At 33.6% G+C, this 25057-nt stretch overlaps 1 protein-coding gene across 1 annotated transcript in view; it reads left to right on the top strand.

Moving 5' to 3' along the window:
* EPHA6 (EPH receptor A6) overlaps nucleotides 1-25057 on the top strand; it is an 852487-nt gene that overhangs the window by 371368 nt on the left and 456062 nt on the right. The gene's annotated exons all lie outside the window — the stretch shown is intronic.

The following is a 25057-nucleotide window of genomic DNA, read 5'->3' as shown; positions in this document are numbered from 1 at the left end:
CGTAATTTATCACAAAGCATGATACAGGAAAAGCTTCAAAGATTTTAAAAACTCCCTTTGAGAAGCATTCATAAATTATGTTGATACAGAAGTGATTGTCTTATAGAAGAAAGTATTGTTTTATATGTTTTATACTATTCTTTTACAGTATATTTGTTTGCTAGGTCTGCTATAACAAATGCCACAGGCTAGGTGGTATAAACAACAGAAATTTAATTTCTTATTGTTCTAGAGACCAGAAGTCCAAGATTAAGGTATCAGCAGAGTTGATTTTATTCTAAATCCTCTCTCCTTGGATTGTAGATATCCATTTTCTCCCTGTGTCTTCATATGTTCTTTCCTATGTGCATGTCTCTGTCATAATCTCTTCTTGTAAGGATACTATCACGACAGATTAAATCCCACCCATATGACCTCATTTTACCTTAATTTCATCTTTACAGGACCTATGTCCAAATCCAGTCACATGCTAAATTCAACATATGGATTTTAGGGGATGCAATTCGGCCCATATCATGCATTAAGGCAGCTATGGTGATATTTAAGGTAGAAATATATATAAGATGTTGGAATACTATTCAGCAATAAAAAGGAACAAACTAGTGATACACACAACTTGGATAAACTTTAAGGGCACTATGCTGAGTGAAAAAAAACAATCTCAAAAGGATACATACTGTATAATTCACTTACATAACATTCTTGAAATAACATAATTGTAGAGATGGAGAATAGATTCTTGGTGGACAAGGGTTAGGGCTTAGGGAGAGAGGGATTGGCTATGAAGGGGTAGCAGGAGGGAGCCTTATAGTAATAATATAGTTATGTATTTTGATTATGGTGGTAGTTACATGAAGTTAGATATGTGATACATTGCAAAGAGCTACACGCATGACATGCGTGCATGCGCACACACACGAGCTCTATGGATTTTCCCAATGTCAGTTTCCTGGTTTTGATGTTGCACTATAGTTATGCAAGTAGTTAGCATTGGGGGAGGCTGGGTAAAGGGTGTATGGGACCTTACTATACGTTTTTTTGGGCAAATATCTGTGAATCTATAATTATTGCAAAATAAAAAGTGAAAAAAACACTGCTAAACCTGTAAAGTGTACAGGAAGAAAACTTAAATATTCTACTAAAAACATATTTGAAGCGGATGTGACTATTTTATTCAAAATAATATATATAAGTTCACTTTGCTGATAATCTTCAGAAATACATCTAATAAATAAAGCAAAGCCAAATAATACTGCAGAATCACCATTTTTGTATTTACTATATAATATTCCTCTTCATCTAGCAAACTGCTCCACATCATAGAATTTGCTTTATGATTGTTCAAAATGTAATTCCTGTTTTCTCTTTTTTTTCTTGTTTCCCATAGTATCAACAAAATCTTGTCAGATGTGTCTTCAGCATAAAACAGATAGGGTCTTCTGTTTCTCTCTGCATGAGCAGATTGTTTCTAAGCCTTTTTTCTGCCACTTGATTAAAAAAAATATAATCCAGTACAACTGTTCTAACTATAGGGTATAAATAATTAAGTTTGGGAATAAAAACAATATATCATTTTAATAAAATATATATGTAAATATGTTTACATAATTTCATACATTATACACATAGCAGTCTTTCAGGATTAGAAGAGAGTTCATTTAGGCTATTTTTCTAATTTAGCAGAAGGGCAGGATACGAACTATTTCCCACTTTGAAAATGAGAGAATTCATTAAAAGTGTATTGTTATAAGGACAGAAATTATACAAAGCATGAAACAAGATACAATATCCATATATTAGGCTATACATTCTGGTAGGGGACAGTATTATTAAATAATCCTCCCCAGTAAATTTATTTTTGAGAAGAATATTGAGAAACAATTATTGTTCATTTAATTCAACTTTGTTTTAGTTATAAATTATAATGAAAAATCAAAATATATTTAAATTTTGTTTGAAAAGTACATCAGGGTCCTAAACTGAGCTAAAATATTGCCACATATATACTCTATAAAATATGACCAGTTCTACACGTATGAGCCACTTATCTCCATGTCATAATTTTAAGAGGCACCAAGAAGGTCTTCTCTTCTTGTGTCTGAAATTCTGTTAGAAAATCATATCTTTAAAAATGCAGATATTCCAGTCAAGGGTAACATTATGAAATAATTCAATCTGTGCATGTATCCATTACTCTCTTCACATCAGAAGGGGTCAGATCCTAGTGTTGGGTAAAAGGAGCTTATAGAAACTGGAGTGTCCCAGAACCAGACTTGAGCTGTCGTCATTGTGTGCCAGCCTCAATAAGATAACAGTGTTACTATTGCAAATAGAGGGAGGGATTTCCCATCATTCCTCTTGGGTATCTTTGGAAATTCTCTTTGAAGTGACTCAAGAGGCACTGTCCAAAGTTACAGGGTAACACATTACAATTTTGTTGGACTGAGGGGACCACAGTAAGTTATTTGTCTCATTATCCGTAGGTTACATATCATTGTTTTCACACTAAAATAGAAAAGTGATATGAGCTATTAATAAGCCTTTAATTTATTCAACATATGTACAGTGGTGAACAAGCTTTTGTGAATTTTACACCCTGGTGGGGAGGCAGATAACAAATAATTTGACAAATACATAATGAGTACTGTGATAAGTCCCACCAAGGAGAAGCTCAGGGTGCTCTGAGAGCATGTATTATTCAGGTCTAGAGGATAAGCGCTGGTTTTCCTGAGGAAGCAGTATTAAATTAAGTTCTGTTCTGAGAGATGAGTAGAATATGAGTAGGCCACATGAAGCCAGGAGAAGGGAAAGAATGCTGAGTAGAAGGAACCAAGCAGAGGTTGAGCAATTGAGGGATTAGGCCCTGATGACTAATGGACCCAAGAACACCTAACAAGTTGATATATTGCAGAGGTACAGCAGGATTTGGGGAAGGAACTGAAGATTTAACCTAAAATTTGGAGAAATGAGTTGGTGTCTGCAAAATAGCCAAGACAAGTTAGAGGAACAACCATTTAGCAGAAGATGCTGATATATCATCAAGGCCAGAGGTAGGGAAAAAGAAAATCAGTAGAATAATAATATTGTATATGAGGCAACCTCGTACAAATAGGAAATAAAATAATAGAGACCGAAAAATATAGACAATTGCATTAATTATGTTTTTACTATTCTGTGCACAGTGTGGAACGTGAGGATAAAGAGGAAGTTTGCGTCAAATTACCTTTTCTTTCATGTAGTTGATTATATGTATATGTCTTTTCTCATACTTAAGAAATATTAAGGAAACCCCATTAAACAACCTTGACTTAATTGTTTGCTGTCTGCTTACAATTACAGAAATGGAAAAAAAAAAAAAAAAAAATTTCCAAATCACTTAGAACCACTTAGCTGTAGTTAGGAAAAACATTCCTTGATTATCCTGATTCTAGTTGGATAAATAAGATTATAGATTTAAGACTATGACTCTCATAATTAGAAATCTTTGCAATAAACCTTAATTAACTGACTTCTGCAATCCCTAAAAGCTTTTTTGCAACCTTCTATTTTGATAGTTTATTTAAATGGTCTTTAAAGGTGGTTCATTTAGGGAACAAAACAAGAAAGCAACACCTAGAAAACATTTGATTTTAATCCTCAGTGCATGATAGAAAAACTAAGATGTGTAGTTTAGTAAAAGGAATTATTCAGGTCATAGACAGGAAAGGAAAATGTTAATCATGGATAGTCAGCCTGAAATAAATTGTGTTTGTGGATATCCTGACATGTGCAAAAACCTTTAGGGACCATGTTCAAAGTGAAAGACATGCTAAGTTACAAACCAATGCTGCTGATATTTACTAAAGGATCTTTAAAGCAATTATTGTCAGAAGCAGTTTGTCCAGTCCTTCAGCTTCCTAAAATACATGTTCAACACTCCTGTCTCTGCCAATGGGTGACTATTCTGTATAGGTCTTGCTTGAGGCTTACATTTTGATTGCAGATTTCATATATTTGCTCAGGTAGCAATAATTAATTGAACTGACATTGAAAATAGATTTAAATCAACAAAAGTCTCCATATATTTATAAACTTGAGATGTCTATTTGATTTACAGTTCACTGCATTCTGAAAATACAGTCTATTTCAAATAGCAACCTTTTGCACGTTGCTAGAGTAGGTTAATTAGGGACATTATAAACATTCATTCATCTTTCTATCTGTATTTTAATTTATTTTATGTCTGGATATTCCTCATAATCCTCACTGTGTTTTTAAAATTCTTGACAGTGGATATTCTTTTTTCTAAAATCTGTGCAAGTCTATTCAAAGTATAAAAGTTTTAAATGCTTACTAAAAATATACTGAATATAAGCCAGTGGGCACGATAAGTTAAAAAAGAAAAAAGCAATAACCATAATTGAAGCTAAGAGTGATGCTATACTATTTGTATTTTTCATATTTCTTAAACATAAGAAAATTACATATTCAAAAGCCACAAACACTTTATATTGAAGGATAAAATTTTCCTATCTCCTAGGAAAAGTGTTTTTCTTCTGAAAAGTGCACTGAATATTTTATGTAGGGAAGATAATTGAAATGTCAGTCTAGTTAATCACAACTAAATAACTTTATGGTCCAGCCAAATATTAAATTATGATAGAGTCTGGATGATTGTAAACTTTGTGTTTAGCCCTGGGAAACATCAAATCACTCCCGAGTTTAGTGTCTTTTTGTGGCGTGCAACTTTTGAGTAAACGAATGGTATAGAAAAGGCTCTTGACCTTAGCAATGAGTTTCCTGAAGTTGGTAAATGGCTCAGCTCTTAGTCAAGAAGTGTAGAAATTGAACTGCTCCCAGTCACTTGTGTACAATAACACACATGGTTCTCTCTCACTGGATCATAATCATATTTTTAATAGTTGCTTTCCTGACCAAGGTGAAACTTTCTTGAGAACAAGGATGTTGTGTTATTTGACTGAACATATCCTCAACCTACATTGACTATAACCTAATAAATCTCTGTTAGCTGCATTAACAGATATTGGAAATGGTTTCAGTTAATCTTTCATTCATTAATTTATTATTTCATTCATTCAAAAATATTTATTGAATATTTACTATCTGACAGAAACTGTTCAATGTGCTAGAGATACAGCAATAAAGGCGAAATACAAACCGTTAATAGTGTCCCTTCGTTCAGGACATTATATTTTAGTGTCAGGAAGTGATATGTCCCATGAAGATAAACTAAACACAGTAAGAGGTTTGGAAGTGGTGGGGAAGGGGCATTTTACATAGGAAAACCAAAAACACCTCTTTTGATATCATAACACTTGAGCAGATCATGAATTGAAGAGAAAACCCTGTGAATATATAAAAGACTATTCCAGGCAGTGGGAATTAGAAGGGCAAAGCTTTAAATTTAACCAGGAATTTGTCTAGAAAGTAACTGGAAAGTATTATTGCACATGTATTCTTCAGCATGTACTAAATTTCATGCTCACTAAGTCCTGTGGTGCTGTTCTTATAGCATTTTAAATAAAAGGTTTTAATCAACACTAAACCATCCTTTAATAGCAATCATGGGGGTTTTTTTGGTGATTGTACATTGCTAGAAAAATATGTTTAATCCTAAACTTGATTTTAAGCAGTTGCCTTTTAGAGTCATCAGCTGTTTCTCTGAGAAATTCTCATTTGTGCATTTTTCAGGAAAGGTGACAAAGTGTTTTCTTTAGTATAAAGTAATAAGATCTTATTGCTATTTTGATGCCTCCACTACCATGTTAACAATTTTAATGGCATTTCTCCATATAAATTAAAAAATTAGTAATAGAGATTGTTTAGTAAAATGTTTTAAATCCTATAAAAATAAATCTGGTTAGCAGTGAAGATAAACGCATATGATCACATTTTGCATAATCTATGACTGTCATGATGTAAGGTTCTACTTTATGGTTGAGAACTGTCTAGCACATTGTTTGCTCATTTTCAATGCAATTCTTTGTTTTGAAAATGGATGCCAATTTAATTTCATTAACTAAACTCTGCCTGCATAACTTGACTGATTTGGATAACTGGATTATTGGATTCAAATGTGGTTGCTCTTAAAAACTAGGTTTTCATTTTGGGGGAATGTTTTCTAAAAGTCCCTTTTACTTCAAAGTAAATATTAATAAAGATTTTTTTTGAATAATGTGAGAATAAAACTAAAAGATTTTCAAGGTTGATAGATTATTCTAATCATTATTTAAAATGTGAAATGTCTTAATACTTAATAAATAGTTTGTAAAGATTGAAAACTAATTGCTGACCTTTTAATCAGACTGAAATTCCATATAGCATCTTTAGATTAAGTAGCTTTTTTTTCCTTCCATGTATTACTCAGCACTTTTCTATTTGGTTTGGATTCTAAAACAGTCAGTTCCAGCTACATAATTTGTGGTGCCCAGTGAAAAATGAAACTGCAGGACCCTTTGTTCAAAAAGCAGGAAAAAAAGGGCCGTTAAAGGTACTAACATATAAAGCTTTTTCCTTCTGCAATTTCTCTCTCTCAACTTGTCATGGTGCTTTTTTAATTGGCATTTAACGTCCTTCTAAGTAAAGAAAAAGTAAATTTCAAATTATTAGCATAAACTTTACCGTTCCTCTTTAATTGCTCAATGCTACTTTTAAATGTAAATATAAGAGCATTTAACTGATTTGTGAAATCATCGAAATCACACAGTTCTTTTCCTAGATTCCTGCACCACTCCCTATCCCCAGTACCCCAGGGTATCTCAAGCAGACCAGAGCAGACAAACGTAAGACAGACTCAAAAAGTTTGGAAAGAGGAAGAGAGGGTGTCCCCAGGCACTGACCAGTCGAGAGGCCCTCCCTCTGCGCAGGGATACTTGTAGGGAGATTGAGGACACCTCCAGGTTCCCAGGGCTTCCAAACCCACAGTGGAAGGGAGAAGCCTAAGGATCTTTGAACCTCCTTCCCAGAAACTATTGGCTACCTGCATGGGGTGGATGAGAATCTTGCCCCCACTAAATGTGGCCTCTGCAGAACAGACAGCCAACACACACACACACACACACACACACACACACACACACACACACACACACACACACTCCCCTACACTCTCCAGTGCTAGAGAGCCCTACCTAGACCCTTCTGTGCACATGCCCAGATCCCCACTAGAGACAGGGGACAACCCAGAAATGTGGTCCTCCCTCCTCAGAAGTTAACAAAGTCACTTAACCCAGGTGGAGAATGGCAGCAATGCGTGGGCAGTGCAGGGATTGGAAGACTGCTTGGCAGAGAGCAGGGGGGAAGGCAGGGAAAACACATCCCAAGGAATGTGGGGATGCGGGGTGGCCAGAAGCTGGACCTTGCCTAGAGCCAGGGCTTCAAGCTCCCAATGCACACTCCATTGTCCCATCAGACTTCACTTACAAAACATGAGTTAAAGATAAAATTATTAAGAATTTCAAGATGGCATTAGCTGAGCATTAAACCCTAAACAGGTTCAGGGAGGCGTTCAACTGTGGCAAGTCACACACTCTTGAAATCGGTCCTGAAAACATTTTACAAAATAGTGATTGTTTTTCCCATTTACCTCTATGTGTTAGTCAGCAAACAACTGTAGTCAGTAACTGTGATGTGCCAAGTACTGTGCTGTATGCCATGTAGTGAAAAATAGATGCACATTTGAGTGTTTGAGACATGGTGTCTAGTACAGAGCAGTCAACAGTCTTTCATTCTTTAAGATTCTTTAGAGCTTAGCTAAATAAAGAAAGACTAATTAAACGTATAATATCTGATTCAATATGCATTTTCAAGAAATGAGTGCCTGAAATATTACTTAGTACAAAAGTCCTTAAAATATGTATAAAGTTATAAATGATTAAATAGTGATATGGCAGGTGGTAAATGTTGACATTTCACTTTTCTGTTTTTATGAAAGAGAGACTAGTTGTTTGACCACATATTTATTCTGTTATACAGTGAGCAACGCTTTTAGTAATAAAGATTAAAAACAAAAAAATTGAAAGGTAGTTCCATAATTTGCCTAATGCTCTTCTAATTATTTTGCAATTTTAATAGACCTAAGGGTAAAGTTCATAGCTATTGATACCTTTGTCCTCTGCTCTATATTGTTGTACTGAGTCACTTCCAAGGTGTACCCTGAGATAAAATTGTTTTTTTCCTCAAATTAATTATGACATGACTCATTGAATTATTTGTATTCATCCTTTCAAATTGTTATCCAGCTTACATATTTAAGAAATCTCTCATTAAAGCAAATAAATAATATTCCAAGGGTGATAAATATATCTCTAATATGTGAATAGAAATGTACTTTTCATTCCATTTTGTTTTGTCTTTAAAAAGCTTATTTTACTCTTTTGCTGAATCACTAAATCTCTAAGATATGATTACCTTTTACTTTATAATGCCTGTGTGAATTGATGTCCTCTGTTTTTGACTTCCTATTTCAAGGCTTTTTTATATAAATAGTGAATGATTGACTACTTTCTATGAGTTTTAGATTATATATATATTTTTTAATTTTTATTTATCTATTTATTTATTTTGGGTCTTCGTTGCTGCACGTGGGCTTTCTCTAGTTGCACTGAGCGTGGGCTACTCTTCGTTGCGGTGCGCAGGCTTCTCATTGCAGTGGCTTCTCTTGTTGCGGAGCACGAGCTCTAGGCGCACAGGCTTTAGTAGTTGTGGCACGCAGGCTTAGTAGTTGTGGCTCACGGGCTCTAGAGCACAGGCTCAGTAGTAGTAGCACATGGGCTTACTTGCTCCGTGGCATGTGGGATCTTCCCAGACCAGGGCTCGAACCCATGTCCCCTGAATTGGCAGGCAGATTCTTAACCACTGCGCCACCAAGGAAGTCCTTAGGTTATATTTTGATAAGTTTATTTGATAGTTATGTCCTATCTCATAATTTTATGTTTTTAAATTTTTAAGATTACTTTTTATAAAGATAAATGTTGGTCAGTTGTAGATATGAATTGCACATTTAGATTACTAGAAATTGAGAATAGGTCCCTCATTCTATTTTTATGAGAATAAATATTTCATGTGCTGAACAGTTTTGAATATTTAAAATGTTCAACTGCTGTTTTTATTTAGCTGTTTTATCCAAAATGTGAGATACTTGTATTAAGAGCAGAACAATTAAACTCTATTTGAAGTGCTACTTAATTATATATTTAAATTTAAAGATAACTGACATGGAAAATTATGTCCTAAAAAAACCTGTTTTCCAACATCTGAATTTTATTAACCTAACTGCTGCCAGTTCATATTAGTTTCATACTTATAAGGTGAGCATTTTCATATGCCTTAAAGGATCTCAAGAGAATGTAGACTTCAGCTACAAGTCATCAGGCAAGATGTTCTTATAAATGTTAAAAGTAACATTATATAGATAAATATACTTTATATTATAAATAAATGTTATTTTATCCCATTTCAAAGACCTCTAAGAAAGAGCTCCAATTCTCTTGTATATTTTAACTGACTCTTTTAGGGTAGTCTTCCATGTATTTTGTCTAAAATCTTCCTTCTGCCTATTAGCCTATTTAAGAAGAAAATACAAAAAATAAATTGCACTTCAAGAGCTAGAAGTTCTTTCTCTGCATCATCACTCTTTGTAGATGGGAAGACCATCAGTAGAACGTTCTATTAAGATTACTTCTACTTATTTATTTGTTAGAAATAAATATTTTTTAATTTTCATATAATGTAATTTTTATTCTGATTTTCTCAATAAAAAAAAGAATCCATAATGTTAGGTGAAATGCAAAAAGTAACCTAATTGCAATTAACTCTGATAGACCTTTTTTTATGATACATCCTTGATATATCCACTTTCTTTACACATGAAGAATTAGATAAAGTTTTTATGACCTTTTAAGGTCAAACTCCTCATTATTGTACTATGATCTAGAACTAACTACCTTTCTCTAAGCTGTTCTCTACCAATGTCCCAATTCTTTTCATTTCCCTTATTAATTTGAATTTTATTTTCTACTTCCATAAATTTTTCTTTTCTCCCTTGTGGTAGCTCACATTCTCAGAGGAGGGAATGAAGTCATATACTTGCCTTCATGTGACTTTTAAATCCACTGTAGCTTGTCGTGGTATCAGAGGTATCAGAGGTACCATAAGCAGAGTATGGGAAGAGTTACCCTTTGTTTGATGTAAATTTGGCCAACAGGGATTTGATTTTGTAGGGAAAACTATTATTTTAATTTTTATTAAAGTATAGTTGATGTGCAATGTTATATAAGTTACAGTTATACAATATAGTGTTTCACAGTTTTCAAAGGTTGTTATGCTCTGTTTATAGTTGTGATAAAATTTGGCTGTATTCCCTGTGCTGTATAATATACCCTTGTAGCTTATTTTATACATAATAGTTTGTACCTCTTAATCCCATACCCCTATATTGCTCTTTCCCCCCTCTCTCTCCCAACTGGTAACTACTAATTTGTTCTCTATATCTGTAAGTCTGTTTCTTTTTGTTATATTCATTAGTTTGTTGTATTTTTTAGATTCTACATATAAGTGTTATCATATGGTATTTGTCTTTCTCTGTCTGACTTATTTCACTTACCATAATATCCTCCATGTCCATCCATGTTGTTGCAAATGGCAAAATTTCATTCTTTTTATGACTGAGTAGTATTCCATTGTATATATATATATATATATATATATATATATATATATACCACATCTTCTTTATCCATTCATCTGTTGATGGACACATAGGTTGCTTCCATGTCCTGGCTATTGTAAATAGAGCTGCAATGAACATTTTGGTACTCTTTTTGAATTATGGTTTTCTCAGGGTATATGCCCAGTATTGGGATTGCGGGTCATATGGTAGTTCTATTTTTGGTTTTTTAAGGAACCTTCATACTGTTCTCCATAGTGGCTGGATCAATTTATATTCCCACCAACAGTGTACACAGATTCCCTTTTCTCCACATCCTCGCCAATATTTGTTATTTGTGTTCTTTTTGATGAGAGTGATTCTGACAGGTGTGAGGTGATATCTCATTGTGGTTTTGATTCTCATTTCCCTGATGATTAGCGATGTTGATCATCTTTTCATTTGCCCATTGGCCATCTGCATGTACTCTTTAGAAAAATGTCTGTTCAGGTCTTCTGCCCGTTTTTTAATCGGTTTTTTTTTTTTTTTTTGATGTTGAGTTGTGTGAGCTGTTTATGTATTTTGGATATTAACCCATAACTCTAATTTTAGGGTCAAAAGATGCTAAAATCATTTTTGCTTAATTATTTGATAACTTAGAAGAATAAATATGTTTGGGATTTAAAACAACCAAGCAAAAACTCAGATTATACATTGTCTAAACTTAACACATAAAAATGGCAAACAGATGGTATTGCTGAACTGGATTTTGCATAAAAATCGCTTTCTTTATTTTTATATTTTCATATTTTAAGAACTAATTGCTTTCCTTGTGATTCCATTTCTTCACTGAAATTTTGCTTAATTTTCTTTGTAAAAGTTTTCTTAGGAAGTATGGCATCAGGTTTCCATAATATTACCTAAAAGTTCACTGCATTGTGCTTGTATATTGAAAATATCATCTATTGCTAGGACAGTGAAGGTGTTACATAAATGCAAAATGTAGTGCTGCTTCATTTGTACATGGCTTTTTAAAAAATGAGTTCTCATTTGAGTACATCCCTTAAAACATGAAAAGTATATTTCATCAAAATCAATGAATGAATAATTAGCTTACATTTCAGGAACTAATTTGTATTTCTAAGGAGAAGATAGAAACAGTTTCTGATTAAAGGAACAGAAGAGATAGCCTTGAAAAAAGTTCTTAATATATGGAGAGATTTAATATAGGATAAAGAACACATATAAAATCAATGGGAAAAGTATACATCATTGAATAAAATGTATTGAGGGAAACTTATTATTTAAAACATTTCAAGTTAATTCTTAACTAAGAAAATACCTGAAAGTAATCCCAAGTTATTAAACAGATAAATGTTAAACATAACATCTTAAGAAAAAGTAAATATAGGTAAATATATGACTAAATAGAGAAGCATATAAAAAAATAAATTACAAAGCAAAGGACAGATGAGTTTAATAGAAATTTCACATATCAAAGTCATTGTAAATAAAATGAAAATAAGCAGTAAGCTGGGTAAAATACTTGTGAGGAATAGACTATGGTAAAATGGGCAAAGGATGAGCAGTCAATTCTTAGAAGATATCCAGTTGCCTAATACGCATTAAAAAAGAACTTCATTCTTGCTAAAATTCAAATAAGTGAAAATTAAAATGATAGGTAATTTTCTTCTCATCAAATTGGACATGTTTTTGTTTTTTGTGAGGTTTTCTTTGGTAAATGATAATGCTTATGTATGCTTAGAGTATGGTTTGGTCAGAACTCCCACATCACTACAGGAAAACTACAAAATTATATGGCAATGTGTTTCCAGTGCCTTAAAATTACTATATCCTTTAAATCCACTACTCTATATTAATATCTAGGAAAGATGACATATAGAAAAACTATATCTGTGTACAAACATGCATTATGTATAATAAGGAAATGTATAAATATCCTAAGTGACGAAAAATAAATAGTGAGTAAAATGTATTATGTCTGTAAGATGGAATGTTAAGTTTAATGAATGAGAATAATGCTGACAGTACTGTAAGGCCTGCAGGATTGGAAACTATATACATCATCACCCAACTATGTAAACAACTGATGTACACATATAGTCATAAGAAAATGAATAGCAAAATTTTCTAATTTTGGCACTGTTTCTCTCTGTGTGGTGGGTTTATGATTGATTACTTCTCTAAAGTGACTTGTAAGGTCCTTCATGATCTGGCCCTGATTATCCTATTATAGCTCCTTATATTTACCCGGTCTCCATACTTACCATGCTCTGCATGACACATTTCACATAAAACTATACATTACATATTTACTAAATAAATTAGTGAATTAAGAGGATGGGTATGTAGACACACACACACACACACACACACACACACACAAATTTCTACCATACATAAAGTGAACCTTTTAAAGCTTTAACACCCTGATACTTTTGCCCCTTAGTCATAAAGTGCTCACTTAGGACATCAACAATAAGCATTCTATTCGTAGGCTCATCACTCTGGAACAGACCTACAGAAGGCATAGTATTCAGTTGTGTAAACCTAAGCAAGAATGCCCTGAAAATATACAGGAGAGATTATTGTCTATTTGGTGTTCCATAAAACCAAATTTCATATCCTGTGTACATAATTTAGTCCGCTCTTTACCATCTGCATTCTCATGAATTTGTAGCTCATAATGTCATTTTTTTATTCTCTTGAAATGTCCAGTAGTTTAGTCATATAGAGAGACAGGAAACAGCTGGTCAGAATCTGATGAGCTCTGAGTTCCTAAATAAAGATTAAATACAAAGATTAAGGTAGCAGTCCCTAAACTGCTACTATACAGCTGTGTAAATTCAGGCAAGTTATTTAATCTTGCTGGACCTCAGATTCTTCATCTGCAAAATAAGTGTATTGCACTAGATAACATGATGAGCACTCTAATATTCAGTAATTGCATTGAATAACGTGATGAACATTCTATGTGCAGTCTTTTAATATTTAAAATCAGTGTTCTCTATAATTCCAAAGACTTGACATAATAAAAATAAGAAAATAACACAGTTTATGAATTTGACACCTCCAGTAAAAAGAAACCTCCTCCCTAAAAATCTCATTGTAACTTTCCATGTATACAGCTCTTGCTGTAGGTCTCGTTCTGTAATATTTTACAGTATTATTGGAAGTTTGCCGTGGTGACTTCAAGTTGTACAGTTGTTTATAGAGGTAAAGAAGAAGTATCTCAGTAATATTTCATCCCATGTTCAAGTTCATATTACTTTACTCTCAGAGAGAAGAAATAAAAATCTGTTATTTGGAAAATAAAAATATGTATTGTGTTAGAAACTTGACTGTGTAAATAGATAAAATTTTCATGGTTTAAGCATAGAAATAAAAACGTCGTCCCCTCCTCTCCTTTTTTTCTTTTTTTTCCCCACACTCTGCTGTCTGTCATTTTCAACTTCTTCTTTTTGTTTGTTTGTTTTTTTTGGTTTACCTCTTGCTTTGATCATATATTTCTCAAGACTGTATCTAAGTCACTCTTCAAACTGATTTGCATGTGTTCTTTATTCTGTCACTTAATTCCATGATATGATAAATTCCAAATATAATTTAGTCTTTCAGCAGTAGAATTTAAGCTCCATGAAGGCTGAACTTTTCCACTGTATTTTATTAGTCAGGTCACTCTATCCCTGGAGCATTGAAGAGTACTAGGTATAAAGCTCAGTAAATACTTGTTTAATAAATGAACGAGCAAACATTCATTAAGCCATAATGCATGATCAGTACTATGGCTCATCATATGGTATTGATAAGAAAGGAAGAAGTTATTGTGACTTTCTCAAATGCCTTACTTATTCTAATTGAGGAGACAAGGTTAGCAGTCTGAAAAAGGCTAGCAAAAAATAAAAAGAAACATATTTTTAAGTTAAGTGTTTAAGTTATAAGAATCAGATTGTGAATGCTTTAGTTCAGAGGAGAAAAGCTTAACTGAGCTGGAATACTTCCTGGAAGAGCTTTACCCTAAAAGGAAGAAGATCATTTGGATTTGCCATGTAAGAAGTGTTGAGCCTTGAGATTATGAAGCCATGCAGGAGGAACAAATTTTCACAATTTGTTTCTAGCAGCGTTGTAGAAAAGCCTAATTCTTCAAGTGCATATCTGAAGAAGCTTTCAATGAATCAAGATTTACACCACAGTCAGTCTTTAATAAGAAAGTTATAGAATCATGCTCATTCAATTTAGGAGGCATTTTGCACACACTATTATGGAGTAGGTCTTAGTAGCTGTGTTATAATCTGCTTCCTCAAACATGAGCAGTGCTGGATAAAAAGAGTAGAATATCAAAGATGAGATTTGCCAGAAGGAGAAGCTTACTTCTGGGGGGTTGTTCTTTTAAGGAAGCAAGCTTAGCAAAAAACAGTTTCCATCTGGGAGCAAATTTACATGGCACTGTTATAAGGTGCACTGTTTGATAGTGATTTATAAACAGCCATTAGAGTGGGATACTTGTTGTCTTCCCACAGCAACATCTCTGAGCACTAAGCACTTTTTGGTCAAGCCCCTAGGATTTAACTGCAGGGTGTTCAATTATAAAACCGTTTTTCATCGATCTGAGCTGTTGAGTTCTTAACTGTAGCTTATTTTCACTTTGATTTTGGAATCCAAAAATGCCAGTCACAGCACTTAGGAACTAAAATCATTGGCACAGGAATTTAAATGAAGAGTGATAAATCAAGGCTGCCAGTGGCTACTGCCTCAGCCAGGGGCAAACACCACAGCCACAGGTTTTAATAGCCTTGCATGCCTAGTTTCAAATTAAGTGTGACAAATTAAGCAGGAAGTTAATTACTATCTTGAAACAAATAGTCTGATGTTGATTGGAACGGGCATCATAAAGATGTGTTTTATGGTAACAGAATACCCATAGGAAACATTAGAAAATAGAGATGTACAAATAATGATTAGTTCAGGTAAAAAAAAAGGGGGTGCTGGTGAGGGTTATAATGCATCTGGTTAAATGCATGCAGGTATATGAAAAGGAGATGTCCTCTGAGAATAGCTTTGCTAGTCTAAAAACAGGAAGTGAATTCACGGATGCATCAGAATATTGGTACCTACATGGTGGATGAGGTAGTAGGTGGCCCAGGTACCTATATCTCTTCCACTGCAGAGCAGTTATTAGAATGCCTGTCAACTCGTCTCATGGCAGAAGCGCTAAAATGAACAACTGCACCTAGAGTGAATATGACCTTAAAAACCCAAAGATATTATAAATCACAAAATTCTTAACTAGTCCTTCATTTATTTTTCTGTACCTTCACTCCATGGCCCTTACTGTCTTTAGATATTTATTAGACAGCAGCTTCTTCTTTAAGTCATTTCCTGCTTGACTTAATGATTTTTAATACTCTTTGAGGAAATGTTTCAAGAAAGAATCTGTTCTTTGAAGTTCAGATGGGTCTTAGGAAAGATATAGTGCAACTTACATTTAGTGAGATAAAGTTAAAAATCACTTACTGTGTCAAACACTGTCCTTAGCACTTATATTAAATCATAATAAAAACCAGCCCAGTAAGTTATCATTATAGACATTTTCCAGTTGAGGAAACTGACATAAAAAGAGACTAAGTAAAATGTCAGCATCACCCAGTTAAGACATAGACAAACCAGAGTTTGTAGTCAGGTATTGTGGGTCCAGAAGTCTGTGCTCTTAACCATTAGGATACATTGCCTTTTGAAACCTGGGCCTAGAGAGAGCAGCAGTAGTTATAAAAATAATTATCAGTTGTAACTTTTTCACATCAGTCCTTTCGCTTCTCTACCTGTTGCAAGTCAGAAACATATCTTCCTCAGAAAATGAAGATTAAATACAAAGATTAAGGTAGCTTTTTATCAGGCTCTGTAGGAAATATGATGAGCTCCCACAGTAAATGTATAACCTCCAGGAGGCTTTTGACCTGTCCTTGGAGCACGTGAACTTTGCTAGCCTCTCACCACAATGTCTTGCCTTAATGAGAGTTGATAAATCACAGGATACCTAAATACAAAATTCTATCCTTAAATAGAAAATGTTCTTAGATCTTTCAAAATGTTAGTTCTTAATCCTGAAACAAATATTTTTGCTGTTCATTAATATCCATATGTTTATAATAGGGCACATTTAATAAATTTTAGAGAAAAAACAAAATTAAATGATATATTTAATAAAGGAAGAGTTCAAATGCATTTATTCTCTGGTACACTTCTTCAGATATATGTATTTTGTGAATTCCAAAAGAAACATACTTGATAAAACTCCAGCCACTCCGTCCAGCCATCGTGGTCTCTTTTGCTGTTGCCCAAACACCCCAGGCACATTCCTGCTTCATGGCCTCTGTCCTTTTTGTTACCTCCTTCAGGTCTTTGCTCCAATGGCATTTGGTCACAGAAACTTTGTATGGCCACTTTAGTTAAAATTATAATTTTTCATGTCTACCATTCCTGACTACATTCTCTGCCTTCTTTTTTTTTCATGACACTTCTCACCATATTCCATTTTACTCAAATGTTTATTTTCTGTCTCCCACCAACTTTAATATGAACTCCATGTAAGCAAGGACCTCTGTCATGTTTATTTGCTATATTTATTTGCTATATTCCCTGTGCCTAGAATAGAACCTGGTTCATACTAGGCACCTAGGACATGTTTATTGAATACTAAAACACAAAATGGAAGAATAATTGAATAAGTGAATTTTTTTTAAGTTATAGTTTCATAATAATTCATTAACCATTTTCTAATTAGATAGTCTAAATAAATATGTGAGTTAGTATTGATATAAAATTCCATTGCAAAACTAGCTAATTTTTACAGTTCAAATATCTGTTATTTTCATATTTTCACTGTAGTCAATTATTAAAATACTCTGTGTAATCAGCATTTTGTTTTAAAAAGCGATCTTAATTGCTAAGCAGGATCAATTTATATTTATTAATGGCCATACCTATATCATGAACATGGCTTAAACATATGTTTCTGGAGAATTATAAAACATGTCAAAATTGTTTGAAAGAACAAATGTTTAAAGGTGTTGACACAGCAAGTGTAAATGGTTCCTGCTTTGTAGTTAGAAATAAATCAAATTCATTACTGTATCCTCAGGGCCTAATACAGTGCCTAGCACCTAGGAATATTCATAAACATTTTGAATAAAGGAATACATGATTAAATAAAGGAATGCACTTTTAAATTTTATTTATTTATTTATTCTAATTTTTTAATTTTTTTATTGAAGTATAATTGATTTACAATGTCGTGATAGTTTCAGGTGTACAGCACAGTGATTCAGTTATATATATATATATATATATGTATGTGTATATATATACACATACATATATAGACTTTTTCAGAGTCTTTTTCCTTACAGGTTATTACAAAATAATGAGTATAGTTCCCCGTGCTATACAGTAGGCAGTAGGTCTTTGTTGGTTATCTATTTCATATAAAGTAGTGTATATATGTTAATCCCAACACCCTAATTTATCCTTCCCCTCCTTTCCCCTTTGGTAACCATAAGTTTGTTTTATATGTCTGTGAGTTTCTTTCTGTTTTATAAATAAGTTCATTTGTATCTGTTTTTTTTAAAGATTCCTATATATAAGCAATATCATATGATATTTGTCTTTGGCTTACTTCACTTAGTATGATGATCTCTAGGTCCATCTTCGTTGCTGCAAATGGCATTATTTCATTCCTTTTTATAGCTGAGTGATATTCCATTTTATATTTATACCACATCTTCTTTATCCATTCATCTATCAATCGACCTTTAGGTTGCTTCCATGTCTTTGCTATTGTAAATAGTACTACACTGAAAATTGGGTTGCATGTATCTTTTCAAATTAGAATTTTCTCTGGATATACGCCCAGGAGTGAGATTGCAGGATCATATGGTAACTCTATTTTTAGTTTTTTAAGGAACCTCCATACTGTTCTTCATAGTGGCTGTACCAATCTAAATTCCCCCTAATGGTGTAGAAGGGTTCCTTTTTTCTCTACACCATCTCCAGCATTTATTATTTGTAGACTTTTTGATGATGGCCATTCTGACTGGAGTGAGGTGATACCTCATTGTAGTTTTGATTTGTGTTTCTCTAATAATTAGCAGTGTTGAGCATTTTCTCATGTGCCTATTGGCTATCTGTAGTCTTATTTGGAAAAATGTCTATTTAGATCTTCTGCCCATTTTTTATTGAGTTGTTTGCTTGTTTTTGATATTGAGTTGTATGAGTTGTTTGTATATTTTGGAAAGTAAGCCCTTGTCAGTCACATCATTTGCAAATATTTTCTCCCATTCTGTAGGTTGTGTTTTCATTTTGTTTATGGTTTTCTTTGCTGTGCAAAAACCTTTAAGTTTAATTAGGTCCCATTTGTTTATTTTTGTTTTTATTTTCATTACTCTAGGTGATGGATCCAAAAAAATGTTCGTGATTTATGTCAAAAAAGTGTTCTGCCTATGTTTTCCTCTAGGAGTTTTATAATATCTTGTCTTACATTTAGGTCTTTTATCCATTTTGAGTTTATTTTTGTATATGATATTAGAGAATTTTCTAATTTCTTTCTTTTCCATGTAGCTGTCCAGTTTTTCCAGCACCACTTATTGAAGAGATGGTCTTTTCTCCATTGCATATTCTTTTCTCCTTTGTTGTAGATTAATTGACCATAGGTGTGTGGGTTTATTTCTGGGCTTTCTGTCCTGTTCCATATGATCATATCAATAGATGCAGAAAAAGGTTATGACAAAATTCAATACCTATTTATGATAAAAACTCTTCAGAATGTGGGCATAGAGGGAAGAGGACATAATAAAAGCCATATATGACAGACCCACTGCTGACATCATACTTAATGGTGAAAAGCTAAAAGGATTTCCTCTAAGATCAGGAACAGGACAAGTATGCCCACTCTCATCACTTTTATTCAACATAGTTTTGGAAGTCCTAGCCACAGCAATCAGAGAAGAAAAAGAAATAAAAGGAGTCCAAATTGGAAAAGTAGAAGTAAAATTGTCATTGTTTGCAGATGACAGGGTACTATACACAGAAAATCCTAACGACGCTACCAGAAAACTACTAGAGCTCATCAGTGAATTCAGTAAAGTTGCAGGATACAAAATTAATACACAGAAATATGTTATATTTCTATACACTAACGACAAAAGATCATAAAGTGAAATTAAGGAAACAATCCCATTTACCATCACATCAAAAAAGAATAAAATACCTAGGAGTAAACCTACCTAAGGAAGCAAAAGACCTGTACTCTGAAAACTATAAGATGCTGATGAAAGAAATTGAAAACAACACAAACAGATGGAAAGATATACAGTAAGTCCCCTACATACGAACCTTCAAGTTGCAAACTTTCAAAGATGTGAATGTGCGTTCACATGTCCAATCACGTAAGTTAGTTCACGTTTCCTACATTGTCACCTGCGTGCATCCTCTACAAGTGGTTGTGCTTTTGTGTACTTTACTGTACAGTACTGTTGCTGTGCGACAGGAGGAGCTTCCTAATGAAGACCTGATGGAATTGGAGGCCCAGAGAAAGGATGAAGAGAGACAAGAGGAAGAAGAAGTAACTGAAGAACCAAAGAGATTCACAATGCAGAAAATGGCAAGGGGATTTTCTTTATTTGAGGAGGCACTGTTAGTTTTTGAGGCACAGAATCCGAATGTAGAATGGTACACAAAGGTTGCAGCAGCTGTTCAGAATACAATCCAGTGCTACCATGTCATCTATGGCAAGAAAAAAAGAGCTACTACCCAGACATCACTGAATTGTTTTTTCGAGCGGGTAGATAGAATTGAATCTAGCAAGGAACCAGAACCTGTGCCATCAACGTCAGGCATGAGTGAAATTGCAGCTTGCCCTCCGTCTCCTATTGCTGATGATCTTTCAGCTCTGCCATCTCCCACCTCCTCTCCCTCCTCCAGTCAGTAACTCTTCTTGCCTGTTCACTCAATGCCAGCCCCTGTATGCCAGCTGCTGTATTGTACTACTCTACTTTTCAAGGTACTGTACTGTAAGATTAAAAAGATTTACTTTATGTGTCTGTTTGTTTTTTATGTATTATTTGTGTGTAAAGTATTAAAAACGTATTACAGTACAGTACTATGTAGCCAATTGTGTTAGTTGGGTACCTAGGCTAACTTTGTTGGACTTACAAACAAATTGGACTTATAAAGTGCTCTCAGAATGGAACTCATTCGTATATAGGGGACTTACTGTACCATGTTCTTGGATTGGAAGAATTAATATTGTTAAAATGACTATACTACCCAAGGCAGTCTACAGATTCAATGCAATCCCTGTCAAATTACCAATGTCATTTTTCACAGAACTAGAACAAAAAATTTTTTCAATTTGTATGGAAATGCAGAAGACCCCAAATAGCCAAAGCAATCTTGAAAAAGAAAAATGGATCTGGAGGAATCAGGCTCCCTGACTTCAGACTATACTACGAAGCTACAGTAATCCAAACAGTATGGTACTAGCACAGAAACAGAAATATAGATCAATGGAACATGATAGAAAGCCCAGGGATGTACTTTTAAGTTAAATTTTTGTGATGCTTTACTAAATGCCTTCTTCTTAAAGAGGATATGTATACCTAGGCAAATAAGGTTTGCAATACAACACATTCACAGTAGACCACTTTTCTTCATTTGTAATAACTTACTAAAATATATAAAGATATAAAACATTGTTATACTTAGGAAATAATTTAAATAAAGAATTCAAGCATTTAAATTTATTTACTAATATGTTTGTAAAAATGTAGAATAAAAAATATCTTTAAGTTATAGAATTTTGCATGATGTATCAAAGGTATTTTCTGTGTAATTCCATCTTTTGATATAATAGTGTCAAACAAAATTTAAAGAAGAAAAATTATAAGATCAGTTATGTGTTCCTAGAGAGGAGAGTATAATGTGGTAGATGGACATGAGACTGAGGGTCTTCAGCTCCTGGTTCTCATTCTGATTCTGGCCAGAAATTTGGATGGAATTAGACCATCACTGTAGTTTTCTGTACTGTACCAAAGCTTTCTCATGACATAAACAGGACAGTTTCTAATATTTATTCCAAATAAAAAATGTGAAGTTCCTATGTAGGTAGATTCCAGATCTGTTCATGTATCCCCCTACAATCTAACTTTTTTCTATAAACAGCCAGACAGTAAGTATCATAAAGTATATGACTGTGTGGGCCATATATTCTCTGCCAGACAACTAAACTCTGCCCTTGCAACAGGAAGGCAACCCTGGATAATACATAAATGAAAGAGCATGGCTGTGTGCTAATAAAACTTTATTTACAAAAACAGGTATTTGGGCTGGATTTGGCCCACAGGCCATAGTTTACAAATCCTGCCCTAGATTATAAAGCTTTATGTTCTTAGATAAAGTAATTGGATGCTTTTGATTAATATGCCCATACTTGAAATCTGAAGAGAGGAAAAGGAAAGATTCTCCAAAGACAGGTGTTTCTTTCACCTAGAAATCATCATTTTGAAGTAAATAGTTGGAAATTTATTTTTTTAAATATTACAAGGACATGAAGAAGAGTATTTAAGGCTTTTAGTTTTCATAAAATAGTGTGAGGCATTGTTAATCTTAACTAGTGAGAAAATGAACAATTTTTATGTAAATGCATATACATAGTGTGAATTACAGAAATTTTATTATTACCTAAAATTCTCTCAACTAGTATGAGGAATGGTCAGATTTTATAGTTCTCCAGTTCCTCCAATTCCAGACTCCATTTGAGGATGAGCAATACAAAACTTAGTAAAATTTAATGAGATAAGTAAAACACTAGTATTCCAAGTTAATAGGAATTATTTCCATGTGAGTATCATTTACAGAGATTCCATGTTTAAAAAAAATAAATCTAGACTTTTGTAGAGATTTCATTACTGCTAACAAATACAACTTATTCCAGTTGTTTAGCTTTCACTTTATTTGATTTTTGCTTAAAAACTTTGTAAATCCAGTTCAAAAGCAGTTGGCAAAGCCTGGGTAGATTGGTGCAATAAGAGAGGACTATAAAATTGGACTGATTTGAGCCATCAAGATAAAAAGATTGACACTTATATAACATTTTTCTTAACCTTGTCTTGATTTACTGAACAAATCCCTGGAAAATGAGTAACAATGAGCTGAAAGTATGGTACAAATATAGCACAAAGAAAAGAAAGAATTTAAAATTTGATATTTGGTTTGTAGTTTTTTGTTTTTTGTTTTTTTTTAATAAAGTCCTTCAATCAGTTCTTTATTTATTTATTTATTTATGGCTGTGTTGGGTCTTTGTTTCTGTGCGAGGGCTTTCTCTAGTTGCGGCAAGCGGGGGCCACTCTTCATCGTGGTGCGCGGGCCTTACAGTATCGCGGCCTCTCTTGTTGCGGAGAACAGGCTCCAGACGCGCAGGCTCGGTAATTGTGGCTCACGGGCCCAGTTGCTCTGTGGTATGTGGGATCTTCCCAGACCAGGGCTCGAACCCGTGTCCCCTGCATTGGCAGGCAGAGTCTCAACCACTGCACCACCAGTGAAGCCCTGGTTTGTAGTTTTTTTAAGATGGGCCTGTACATAAGTATTTACCAGAGATTTCCATGAGATGATTTGCATATAGATAAAGTTATTTATGTATAAGGTCAGCTTATACTCCATTTTCCACTAGAAATAAATAGGAATAAAGAGGTCTTGTCATGAAATAGAAACAGAGGCAGAACTATTGAGATCTGTAGTTAGTGTTTTGTAACCACAGCAATTTGTTATTTTAGTGTTGAAATATGAGTTTAATCTACTTATTAAGTGAAAATTAGTTGACTACATTTTTTGTTGTTAAATTTATTTGCTTATTCAAATTGTGAGTATGGGTTCCTATACCTGTGAACATTCCATTGACTGAAAAGGCAACTAAATAACAAACGGTTCCACAAGTCAGTTTAAATAAATGCAGTATATACTCTCTCTTTTTCGTCTTCTTCTTATTTTTTTCTGTGGGGTCTCTATTGGTAGAAAGTCACTTAATGTTTTTTTCTGAATACAGATGATCAGTCCTTTGCAGTCTGAGACACTTTCTTGTACCTACTAAAATAGAGGACAATAATCCAGTTTAGATCCGCTTTTACAATGCGTGTCAGAGTTTAGCCCCTATTAGAATAATAGTTTAAGATCAATAGAAAGGAAGGAAGGAAAAAAACACAAAAATATTTTTCACCACATCTTTCCTGAGATACAGTATGTATCATGTCATAGACCTTCAAATAAATGTTGATTAACGGACTAAATGAGTGAATGAAAAAATGGGAAAAAAGAAAAGACCTTGTATTTATGTTTGCTATCTATTTTCATTTAATATTTTATATTTGAAGTTACTTACTTTGCCTTAGGAAGTTTTGTTTTCATTTTTCTCTCTTGACCCAAATGGAAGAAGATTAACATATTTAAGTTTAAAAATCACTAAACATATGATCACAGTGAAGTAGGGTTAAATTGGGGGATTTTTAGGCCCAAGAAAAAGTTGTATAAATCTTCTTTACTCTTTTAACTAGGACAAATATTCAATAGCTGTCTTTGTTTTCTGAGCCATAGAGAGGTTCCCAGGGAATTATGTTTGGAAATGGAGAGAATAAAGATGAGTAAATAATTCTACCAGTTAGGAATGTATTTGTCTAAAAGTAATAGAAAATCTGATTGAGTTTCTTGGACAAAAAAAAAAAAAAAAAGAGCTTATTTTTTTCTCATGTAACAAGAATGGAGGTAAAGTTTTGCTGGAGGCAGTTGAACTATACAGCGATAATTCATCACTTTTGGCTCTTTCTGTATGTCTGCTCTATCATGCAAAGGTTCTTGGCTTCTTACTTTCTGATTGCAGTGATACTGGCTGCACATCCAGGCATCATAACTGTTTTCAAGACATAGAAAAGGATGTACAACAAAATGGCGATAATAACCCTGTATGTTCCTTTTCATTGGCAAAGAAAAAGCTTTTAGCAAACTATAACTAGCAAATTTTTGTTTAGATTTCATTAGTCAGAACTTGGGGTCATAGCTATCCCTAACTGCAAGGCAGGCTGGAAAATCAAGTTTGGTGCATTTCCATCCCTACAGAAGAAAATGACAACAAGGAACATACTTGAAATGGGCATTGAGTAGGTTAACCTATAGTATCTGTCAGAATAATCTTCAGCAGGTTTGTTAATTGAACTATATAATAGATTCTGAGAAAATTAACCAATATGAATATTTAAATGAATTATAAACATCATTTAGATCATAAATGCTATTTCTTGGTTTGGAGAAAGCAACTGGGAAGCTAAATACTAAAAGTTTAGGAGTGGTTATTTT

Source organism: Balaenoptera musculus, chromosome 4 (genome assembly GCF_009873245.2).
Source record: "Balaenoptera musculus isolate JJ_BM4_2016_0621 chromosome 4, mBalMus1.pri.v3, whole genome shotgun sequence".
Lineage (NCBI taxonomy): Eukaryota > Metazoa > Chordata > Mammalia > Artiodactyla > Balaenopteridae > Balaenoptera > Balaenoptera musculus.
Note: the sequence above shows the minus strand (reverse complement) of the source record. Positions and strands in the feature narration are given on the sequence as shown.